Source organism: Chrysochloris asiatica, unplaced genomic scaffold, assembly GCF_000296735.1.
Source record: "Chrysochloris asiatica unplaced genomic scaffold, ChrAsi1.0 scaffold00066, whole genome shotgun sequence".
In the NCBI taxonomy this organism is placed as follows: domain Eukaryota; kingdom Metazoa; phylum Chordata; class Mammalia; order Afrosoricida; family Chrysochloridae; genus Chrysochloris; species Chrysochloris asiatica.
In genome coordinates, this window is record NW_006408584.1 from 8,677,719 (window position 1) to 8,689,615 (window position 11,897).

The following is an 11,897-nucleotide window of genomic DNA, read 5'->3' on the forward strand; positions in this document are numbered from 1 at the left end:
TTAAGCCAACTTTGATATTAATAACAATCTTTCCTTTTAGTGGCACTATTTTTAAAATCTCCCTTGCTAATTTCTTTCTTTCTTTCTTTTTAAGCCAACTTTGATATTAATAACAATCTTTCCTTTTAGTGGCACTATTTTTAAAATCTCCCTTGCTAATTTCTTTCTTTCTTTCTTTCTTTCTTTCTTTCTTTCTTTCTTTCTTTCTTTCTTTCTTTCTTTCTTTCCATTTTTAAATATCTTGTTTGTTGTTGTTAGGTGCCACTGAGTTGATACTGACTCATAGCGACCCTATGCACAACAGAACAAAACACTGCCTGGTCCTGAGCCAACCTCACAATTGTTGCCACACTTGAGCCCATTGATGCTGCCAGTTTGCCCATCCATCTTGCTGGGGGTCTTCCTCTTTTTCTCAGACCCTCCACCTTACCAAACATGATATCCTTCTCCAGTGACTGGTCCCTCCTGAAACTATGTCTGGAGTAGGAGGGATGAAGTTTGGCCATCCTGGCCTCTGAGGAGCACTCCAGCTGCACTTCTTCCAATACAGATCTGTTTGCTCTTTTGGTAGCCCATGGCACTTAGAATATTCTCCTCCAACACCATAATTCAAATGCATCAATTTTTCTACAGTCTTCCTTATTCACTGTCCATCTTTCACAAGCATATAAGTTTAATGAAAATACCATAGCTTGGGTCAGGCGCACCTTAGTCCTCAAGCTTTGCTCTTCAACACTTTAAAAAGGTCTTATGCAGCAGACTTGCCTAATGCAATATGTCTTCTGATTTCTTGACTGCTGCTTCCATGTTGATAGTTAAGTCTGTTACATTTTCTATGTCTAGAAATACAAAATGAAAAAAATCATTTTATAATGTTAACTTGGCTACATTTATATCACCACTAAAAAAAACTTCTACGACTCCTCTGTTTGTCATACTGCGGGGACTTGCAGTTTCTATGATTCTGAAAGTGATTTCACTGGTATTTTAAATATCAGCCAGGTCACCCAGGTGGACAGCATTCAGCTGAGTTTCCAGAATAAGATAAACTAGAAAGGAGAGACAGACTACTTCTGAATCTACAGTCACTGAAAACTTTATGAATAGCAGTGGAACACTGTCAGCAACAGAATACTGAATACTATAACATGATAAAGAACACCAGGATAATGCCAGAAGATGATCCCCTAAGCTTGGAAGGTAATCAAAACACAACTGTGGAAGACCTGTCACCTCAAAGTAGAGTTAAGCATCAAGATGCGAATAGAATAAAAATTTGGGGACCTTCATTTGCTGATGAGGCGCAACTCAAAATGAAAAGAAACCAAGGTAAATATCCATTAATAATCAGAACATGGAGGGTACAAAGTCTGAAATAAGAAATTGGAAGTTGTTAAAAATGAAATGGAAAGCACAAACATTGATATCATAGGCACTGGTGCACTGAAATGAATTGGGATTGGCCATTTTGAATCTGACAATTAAGTAGTTTACTATGAAGGGAATGACAAATTTAAGAGGAATGGCATAGCATTCATCATCAACAAGAAGATTTCAAGATCCTGTGGCACTGTAAGATCAGCACTGGACTGCAAACAAGAAGTCTGCAGTTAAAACACACCAGATACTGCTTGGGAGTCCTATATAGGGTCTCTATGAGTCCAAGCCAACTCGACACTTAACAACATCTTGAAGTACAATGTTGTCTGTGATAAATAAAATCCATATGCCTACAAGGAAGACCAGTTAATACCACTATTATTCAAATTTACACACCAACTTTAAAAGCCAATGATGATAAAGTTGAAGAATTCTACCAACTTCTTCAGAAACTGACCACATATGAAATCAAAATGTATTGATAATTACTGGTGATTGGAAATCAAAAGTTAGAAACAAAGAGGAAGGATCAGGACTTGGAAAATATGACCTTGTTGATAAAAATGATGCTGGAAATTGCATGACAGAATTTTGCAAGACCAATGACTTATTCATTGCAAAGATCTTTTTTAAACAGCATAAAAGATGACTAAACACATGGACCTCAACAGATGGAATACACATGAAAAATTTGACTACATCTATGAAAAGAAACAATAGAAAAGTTCCATATCACAGGCCAAAATAAGACTAGATATAGACTGTGGAATAAACCATCAATTGCTCGTACATAAGCTCAGGCTGAAGTTGAAGAAAACTAAAACAAGTCCACGAGAGCCAAAATATGACCTTGAACATAGTCCACCTGAATTAAGAGATCATCCGAAGAACAGATTTGATACATTAAACACTAAAGACCGAAGACCAGAAAATTTGTGGGATGGCATCAGGAACATCATATAGGAAGAAAGTGAAAGGTCATTAGGAATTTAAGAAAGAGGGAAAAGACCATAGTGATGTCAGAAGGGAATCTGAAACTTGCTCTCTAGTATAGAGATGCTAAAGCAAATGGAAGAAACGAAGATGTAAAAGAGTTGAGCAGAAATTTTCAAAAGGCAGCTCGGGAATCCAAAGTCAACTATTATAATGAAACATGTAACAAAATGGACTTAGAAAACCAAAAAGGAAGACAATGCTCAGGATTTCTAAAGATGAAAGAACTGAAAAAAAAAAAATAAATAAATCAAGGCTCAACTTCAAATATAGAAGGATTCTATGGAAAAATTATTAAAGGATGCAGGAAACATCATAAGGACATGGAAGAAATACACAGAGTCACTTTACCAAAAAAGAAATGGTTGATGTTCAACCATTTCAAGTGGTATCATCTGATCAAGAGCCAATGATACTGAAGGAAGAAGTCCAAAGTACACTGAAACATTGGCAAAGAACAAGGCTTTGGGAATTGATGAAACACAGGTTGAAATCTTCCAACAAACCAAGGCAGCACTGGAGGCACTCACTCATCTATTCCAAGAAATTTGAAAGACAGTTACCTGGCCAATTGACTAGAAGACATCCATATTTTTGCTCATTTCAAACAGGTTACTCAACAGAATGTGAAAAATCATTGGACAATATCATTAATATGCAATGAAGTTAAAATTTTGCTAAAAATAAGTGTAAGATGACTACAGTAGCACATTGACAGGAAGCTACCAGAGCTTCAGGCCAGATTCAGACAAGGACATGGAACAAGGATATCATTGCTAACATCAGATGGCTCTTGGTTGAAAACATGTTTATCAGAAAGATGTTTGTCTGTGCTTACTGACTACACAAAGGCTTTCAACTGTGTAAATCATGATAAGCTATGTAACAATATTACAATATTGTAGCAATATTACAATATGAGTATTCCAGAACACTTAATTGTGCTCATGAGACACCTGTATTTAGACCAAGAGGCAGTCATTTAAACAGAAAAACGGGACACAGAAAGGTTTAAAATCAGGAAAATTGTGTGTCAGGGTTGTATTCTTTCACCATACTTATCCAATCTATATGCTGAGCAAATAGTCTGAGAAGCTGGGTTATATGAAGAAGAAAGTGACATCAGGATTGGAGGAATACTCATTAACAACCTATAACATGAAGATGATACAACCTTAATTGCTGAAAGCCAAGGGGACATAAAATACTTATTGATGAAGATCAAAGGCCACAGCCTTCAGTATGGTTTGCACCTTAATGTAAAGAAAATAAAAATTCTCACAACTGCACCAATAAATAACATCAAGACAAATGGAGAAAGATTAATGTCAAAATATTCATTTTGCTCAGATAAACCATCAACACTCATGAAAGCAATAGTCAAGAAATCAAACAACATATTGATTAGGAAGATCTGCTGCCAAGACTTCTTTCAAGTGTTCAGGAGAAAAGATGTCAGTTTGAGGACTAAGGTGCACTTGACCCAAACCATGGTATTTTCAATAACCTTGTATGCATGTGGAAGTTGAACAGTGAATAAGGAAGACTGTAGAAGAACAGATGCATTTGAGTTACAGTGTTATAAGAGAATATTGAAAGTACCATAGGCTGCCTGAAGAACAAGCAAATCTATGTTGGAAGAAGTACAGCCAGAATGTTCCCTGGAAGTCAGGATGGACATATACTTCAGACTTATTATCAGGAGCGATCAGTCCCTGGAGAAGGACATCATGCTTGATAAAGTGGAGGGTCAGTGAAAAATAGGAAGACTCCCATTGAGATGGACAGGCACAGTGGCAACAGCAATGGGCTCAAGTGTATCAACAATTGTGAGATTGGCGCAGGACTGGGTAGTTTTACATTCTGTTTTGTGTAAGGTTGCTATTAGTCGGTACCAACAACAACAATAACAACAGTCAAAAGTTTATCATATATTAGTTTGTTTTAGTATAAATCATGCATATTATTCACAATACTGAATTTGTGATTTTTACTTTGCATAGATCTTTTTTTAACTATGAGGAATTTCTTTTACCTTTCCATAATTTATTATTAGATTTTATTGTTGTTTGGTGTCATCGAGTTGGTACCAACTCATAGCAACCCTATTCACAACAGAATGAAACACTGCCTGATCCTGGACCAACCTCACAATTTTTGCCATGCTTGAGCCCATTGATACTGCCACTTTGCCAATCCATCTTCCTCTTTTCTCTAATCCAAACATGATAGCTTTCTCCCGAGACTGGTCCCTCCTGACAATATATCCAAAGTAGGAGAGACAAAGTTTGGCCATGTATACAATTTAATATTTTTCTAAGATTGGATAATGTTTGCTATTGCATGTGGTTTTTATTAACATTTTGACTTTGTTTTTAAAAGAAACCATTTAAAAACAATCTAAAAGTTCCTCAAAATGCTGAACATTGAGTTCCATATAACTCAGAAATTGCATTCCTAATTATATACCCAAGAGAAATAAAAACATGTTTACACATAAAAATTTGTACACAAATGTTCATAATAATATTAATCATTATAGACAAAAAGTGGAAACACTCAAATATCTACCAAGTAATAAATAGATAAAAGATTTTTAATTAATCATAAAAGATGATTCCATCTCTATAAATTATCTATAAGAGGAAAATCCATAAAGTAGATTAGTGGTAGCCTGAGGCTTGGGAGATTGGTAGGAATGAATGGGGTGAAATTGCATTAGATAAAATTTTTGATCTTTTGGTGGTTTGGTTTTGGTTTTGGTTTTTTGAGTATTGAAAAGGATTCTAAAATTATAATGTGGTGATAGCTGTACAACTCTCTAAATCTACTGTTGATGTTGTTGTTCAGTACTGTAGAGTCAGTTCTGACTCAAAATGGCCCTGTATAGGATTTCCAAACAGCAGTAGATGTGTTTGAACCTTATGATTTGCAGTTCAGTGCTCATCCTACAGCACCATACCATGAGTCCTTAAATATACTAAAGATCAGTAAACTGTGAACATTAAAGGAGTGAGTTTTATGCCATGTGATGTATATGTCAATAGATAGGTAGCTGCTGTCAAGTTGACTGCAGCTCATGGCAATCTTTGGTACAACAGAATAAAACATTGGCAAATCCTGCATCACTCTCATGATTGCCCCATGGTCAAGTCCATTGTTGCAACTATCTCACTGAAGGTCTCCAATGTCTTCAATGGCCCTCTACTTTACAAATACGACGTCCTCCTTTAGCAGTTGAGCCCTTCCAATGATGTGTTGAGTGCTGACGTGGCTCTGTCAGATAAGCACTGGACTGCTAACACCAGGTTGGTAGTTCAAATCCTCTAGCCACTCTGCCAAAATCCTGTACAATATCACTATGAGTCAGAACTGACTTGATGATACTTAATAACAACAATAACATTTGTAAAGTGAGTAAATTAAACAACGTTCTATTGTGATCCATAAGATTTTTAGTGATTTGTTTCCAAAAGGAGATCACAAGGCCTTTCCTTTCGTTATTCACCAGTCTCTCAGCTCTGGTGAAACCTGTCAACCCTGGGTGCCCCTGCTTGTATTTGAAATACTGTTGAGATAGCTTCCAGCATCATAGAAACACAGTATTGGCTATGCCAATAAAACTGTAAAAGAACACAAAACAAACAACAACAACAAAAGGCTAGCACAATTGTGTTAAGTTTTGTAATTTGTTATTCAGGATCAGCTTAAACTCAAAAGACCCAGATTCCAGTCATGACTTTATCACTTAGCAGTTGTATGATTTGGGGACTCCCTTATCTCTTAATCTCTTTGCATCTGTTTCTGCCATTTAGTCAAAGTTTCTGTTGTTGTTAAGTGCCATCAAGTCAGTTCCAACCCATAGCAACCCTCTAGAAGGTTTCCAAGGAGCAACTGGTGAGCCTGAACCACCAACCTTGCAGTTCAAACTGACTTTGCAGTCGGCTTAACATTAACAGTGCCACACCAGAACTTAAAATGACCTGCTTTAAGCTCAATTCTAGGATTCTAATCATCTTTAGTTGTTATGTGCTGTCAAGTTGCTTCCAACTCATAGCAACCCTGTATACGGTTTCCAAGGAGAACCACAAGGTCAACGGTTCAAACTCACCAACCAATTCTTGGAAAACCTGTACAAGGTCACTATGAGTCAGTACCAACTTGACAGCACTAAACAACAAACTATTAGGGTAGAGTAATGGAACAAGAGAACTAAAGAGCTGAAGAAAATTACCGTGGCAGCAGAAAAGCACATTGGGAAAAATTTAATAAAACCACAAAATAAACCTCCAAATACAAAGAACAGTGGGGCAAGATGGCAACAATAGATAGAATCTATCTTATTGTCAGGCAGGCAGGATATAAAAGAGATAAAACTGAAAAAAACTATCTCTTTGTGTATCCAGAACCTAGCAGGACTTATGAACCCTCCTCGGTATTGAAGTACCCAGTGGGGGCGTTAACCATCAGCTACACATTAACCTCCCCCTTGACCAGTTTTCAGGGCAGCCCCCAAACCAGTTTTTTCAGGTATCCCAGATGCATCCACAATGAAATCCATCTTGAAATTTAAGACTCCTTCATGGTCACCAGATGCATGCATCTGGATGGGGAAAAGGAGAGATGGAAGTTACACTGGAGAATGAAATCATGTAAACAGGAAAACCTGCCTCCTTTCTGAAATCAAAACAACCATTATTGTAGGAGAGAAAAAAAAAATCTCTCTCTCTCTCTCTTTCTATCTCTCTCCCTCTCTCTCTTTCATATATGTGTGTGTGTGTGTGTGTGTGTGTGTGTGTGTGTGTGAAGCTGTACGCACAAGGAGAAGGTGCTGTCTTTGGCATTTCTTCCCTGTAAGTATTCTTTCCCTAATAAACCTGTTTTATACTATATTTTATGATATTCTAGTCTTCTGTAGCCCAGCCAGGAAACAGCACAACATATAAAACTATAAAACTCATTTTCAGGTAGGGAGTTCTGTTATGGCACTTTAGGATAAGCACTGGGCCAAAGGCCAGTTTGAACTGCAAAGTCAGCAGTTCAAATTCACCAGCTGCTCCTTGGAAACCCTATACAGGGTTGCTATGGGTCAGAACCAACTCAATAGCACTAAACAATAATAAAGTGATATTGTATTTGAGATACCAGTTGTTTATTCAGATTATTAAAAGGTGAAAGAGAAACATTTTTAGTTTATTATAAATTTTATTTTTCCTAAGTTCCTTATTTCTACTACCATTTCCCCAAAGCAAAGAGAATATAGAAACTAAAGAGAAACAGGAAGTTCTTGTTATTTGATGGGCTTTCAAGCCACCTCCACGCCTAACACATACACAATTAAAATGGAGAACAAGGTTTCTGTTGCAATCTGTATTTAATTAATGATACTAATATTTGTAAATGTCCATAGCAGGCACTTATCTTAATACAGATGAGGCCCCATACCACAGGTGAACGAGTTAGATAAGACTATGCTATGCATATTTCCTCTAATCCTATAGAAGAATAAATTCATTCATTCTTGAGAGACGATAAGAGGACAAAGGGGGGAGGGCTACTTCTACAGTGTTTGCAAATCATATCACGTGTCTGACCTTCAATTTTTTTATTCACCAAGTGTGTATGACCTCAAGCACAATGTATGCAGAGGGATTCCCTGAGATTTGTCCTGTAGTACATATTTTACCTAAAAGAGAGGCAAAATCAGATTATCCTATGATAAAGTCTCAAGGATGCATCTATTCTGATATATACATGTAAGCAGAATCAGGGTAACACAATGATGTTAGCAGAATGCTTTTGTTTTCATCCATCTAGTAAGCATTCTCTAACCATTAACATTTACAAGAGTTCATATCTCTAAAGTGGTAAAGGGATGACCGAGGATTTTCTATATTTAAAACATCATTGTAGGGAAGTTGCACAGGTGTACGTGCTAAAAATCAAGTAACAAGACTGAAAATGAACTGTGGCACACCCTTTCTGCCACACACAATAAGGATTTCTTTCCTCAGGCTGTAAGAATCATTGTTTGCAGAGCTCTTCAAGGCAAGCTGGGGAGGCATGTTTGGAAAACAAAGGACTTTTTAATTGCTGCTGACATGAATGAACTCTCTGAAACAACATCTGTGTTTTGAGATTACATTACAAGACATGCGAGCTGGATGCAAAGCATCCCTATAAAAAGGCAAAGCCAAAGAAGACTTTTATTGTTTCAGAAAAATATTCCCAAGGCGGAATGTCTAATTTCAATTCCTGCAGGATGTAGCAATCATATGTTTACAGAATGAAATTGAGAAACAACCTTTGTATTTGCTGTGGCTGATTTAGAATGAAAGAAGGAAGGAAGGAAGGAAAGAAAGAGAAAGTGAGTGAGAGAAAGAAAAATCCAGGTAGATGGTTAGGGTAAATGTAGGAAATCATTTGGCAAGGTTATCCTTGTGCACAGCCTAAATGTTGGTTAGTGGCAATGACATCTAGCTATTAAAATATTGTCCCCAGAGATTATTTCCTTTCTGACTTTCTATTCACAGAATGTCTGCTTCTGGGTATAAATTATGGACAAAAGAACTCATTTGGAGAAATATTGACCCAGTCATACTTCATAGGTTTATTACTACCCTGAGAGAAATGAACCTTGTGAAATTATAACTGCTGAACTACAACCAAGATCCTTTCAAAGACAGACCTCAAGGGGAAAGGAAGAGAAGGTTAAGGGTAGGGAAGAGGAAAATCAACTTTACTGCAAGAGAAAAGAAAAGGACCACCGAAATAGGGATTTACTAAAAGACCAAGGGATCTGACATCAAGATGATTATTAAAGTACTATTTCTATCATTCTAGCCACAACATAGTTCTATTTTTGACACCTATGCCTTCACAAGGACTCCTGGTGTGTCACAGTGGGTTAATGTGCTGGACTGCAAGGTCTATTTGAATTGCAAGGTTGGAAGTTCAAGTTCACCAGCTACTCCTCAGAAACCCTATAGAGGATCGCTATGTTACAGCAGATCTAAATCCTAGAGCATTATAGCAGCTCTAGGCCTGAGAGTGTTACAGGGTTCGAGGGTGTCACAGCAGCTCCAAGTCCAAGAATGTTACTAAAGCTCCAGATCTATCATCAAAGAAACCAAGGCCACTCAGAGAGGTGAAGCAAAGTTTCAGGTTTATTAAGCTGGCTGGCTCAGAACAGCTAATTTCTCCAGAGTCTGAGCCCTGAGTGCAGGTCAGTACAGGCTTATATGGGGTCAGAATTGGGGAGAGGCTACCTTGTGGACCTGTTTGAAAATAGGAGGGGAACCAGAAGATTGGTCCTGTTCAGTAACCTGATTAGCATTCTAGCTTGTTTCCTGGGCTCAGAGAATTGACCTCGCTCAGTAACCTGATTAACATTCTAGCTTGCCTCCCAGGAGGAGAAGGCACTTAAATTGTTTACCTTTCCTGTTCAGCTATGAGTTAGACACAACTCCATGGCACTTAAAACAACATGCCTTCAGGAGGATAAGTGTTTCCACCAAATCTGCATTCAAAAACATAATGAAAGTACATTTTCCCATAACTTTCATCAGATTCTGAAAAGGTTAAAAATCATAAGCTAAAAAAGTAAGAACCATTGTGTAGAGGATTAAAGAAAGCTGAAATATACTTGGCCTACTTTCCAATGAGAGGTGGACCTCCTATGTTGGCTCTGGACTGGGCTATGATGGCTATGACCAATAGAAAGACAAGCAGCTTCTATCTTGGTCTGTTTGAGCCATTCCTTGTTATCCATCCTGAGACCAGCGTAGTGTGTGAAAATCTTAGAGACCGTGGAGGTTGAGAAGATGTATAGAAAGAGAGAAACATCAAGGAACACCAAGACTTCAGATATGTAAGCGAAGAAGTCACCTTTTAAGCTGATTCTCCAGCCCCAACTAACCAGTTATGTTGAGTTAATTCTGACTAATTGCAATGCCCTGTGTTCAAGGTAGAACTGTGCTCCACAGGGTTTTCAAAGCTATAATCTTTCTCAAGTTGACCTCCAGGCCTTTCTTTCAAGGCATCCAAAATTGGTTAGAACTGCTCACTTTTTAGTTAGTTAAGTATTTAACCATTTGCACCACCCAGGACTCCCCTACAGCCAAAGCTGATGCCAAATTGATCAGAGATGAATCATCCAGCAGGGCCATCTAGAATTTTTAATGCAAAAAACAATGAACAAAATAAAATGGTTGCTTTAATTCATAAAATTCAGGGATAAGTTGTTAAAGAACAAGTGATACCCATAATACACTGCTTTAAAAAGTCAAAGTCTATGAAGTTATGAACTAACATAATTTTAAGCCAAAACTTCTCATGTGTTCCTAACAATTTCTACCCAATCATCTTGCTTACTAATGAGGCATTTAGCATCTCTTTATGATCAAAAGCAATTGGCAAAAGAAAAACATAAAACAAAATATCAAAACACATTTTTCTCAAGTTACCTTTCTTCAATGAAGATGATATTTGATTTTTAATCTTTCTTGACTTTCCATCAAGTCTAATTTCCTGTGAAACCATTACCTAACTTCCTAGTCTGTTCCTCTCACAGTTGTTTTTTATTAACCTTATCTTTTGATACCTCATTACATTAATTAGTTCACAGCTATTTTAAAATTCTGTTTTCCTCAAAGGACTCACAGATGAGGTTCTTTCTTGAATATAGATGCTTCATTGTTTACTAGAGTTCTCTATTTTTGTTACAGATTGGCCTAGGTAATTTGTTCAGAATAAGAGAGTAGAAATTCTGATTTCTTTTTAGATCCTGCTACTGCTCTATGACAATTTCTTGTGACAATTTCCTTGCCCATCATTTTACCTGAGACTAAAGAAAATGTTAACTATATAACTCTTTACCTGATTAAAGTGAATATGTTCCTATAATTTTCTATGCTTCCACTTCCCTTGACTGAAAATTTAAGAAGTCGTATAACTTTTTTTGGATCAATCTTAAATCATTGAAAAGTCTTAGAGCCAATTTAAAACCCCAACTACAGTTTCAGGTGAAATATTAAATTGTTCAATTCCATATAACAATCAAAACTTTATCTTTATTTTAAAATTAATTTTCTGTGAATTTAGTGAGAGCCTTGTGCAATCAAAAACCCTACCAGCATATTTTTTCTGTCATGTTCTTTCTCTCTCATCTATCTTTCCCTTAGCCTGCTAACCTTGGCTTCTACATCCCCAATTATGAAAGAAAGATGTCAAAGGAGAGGAATGTGATGTTTTAGCTGGTTGTTGTTGTTAAAGTTTACTTCATGCTCTCTGGACCTGAAAAGTTTCTCCAACAGTCTTTCTTCCATGGTTACTTTTGAAGGTTTTTCAGAAATGCCCAAATTTATGAAGTCCCTTTGATGTTACCATGTACTTCCTTCTTGTTTTTTGTTTGTTCTTTCTGAAGCTCCCTAGAAATCTAAGAGTCAACCTTCAGCTTTTTCTGCTGACTCCCATCTCTCTCCAGGAACTTCATATATATATGTATATATATGTATATATATGTA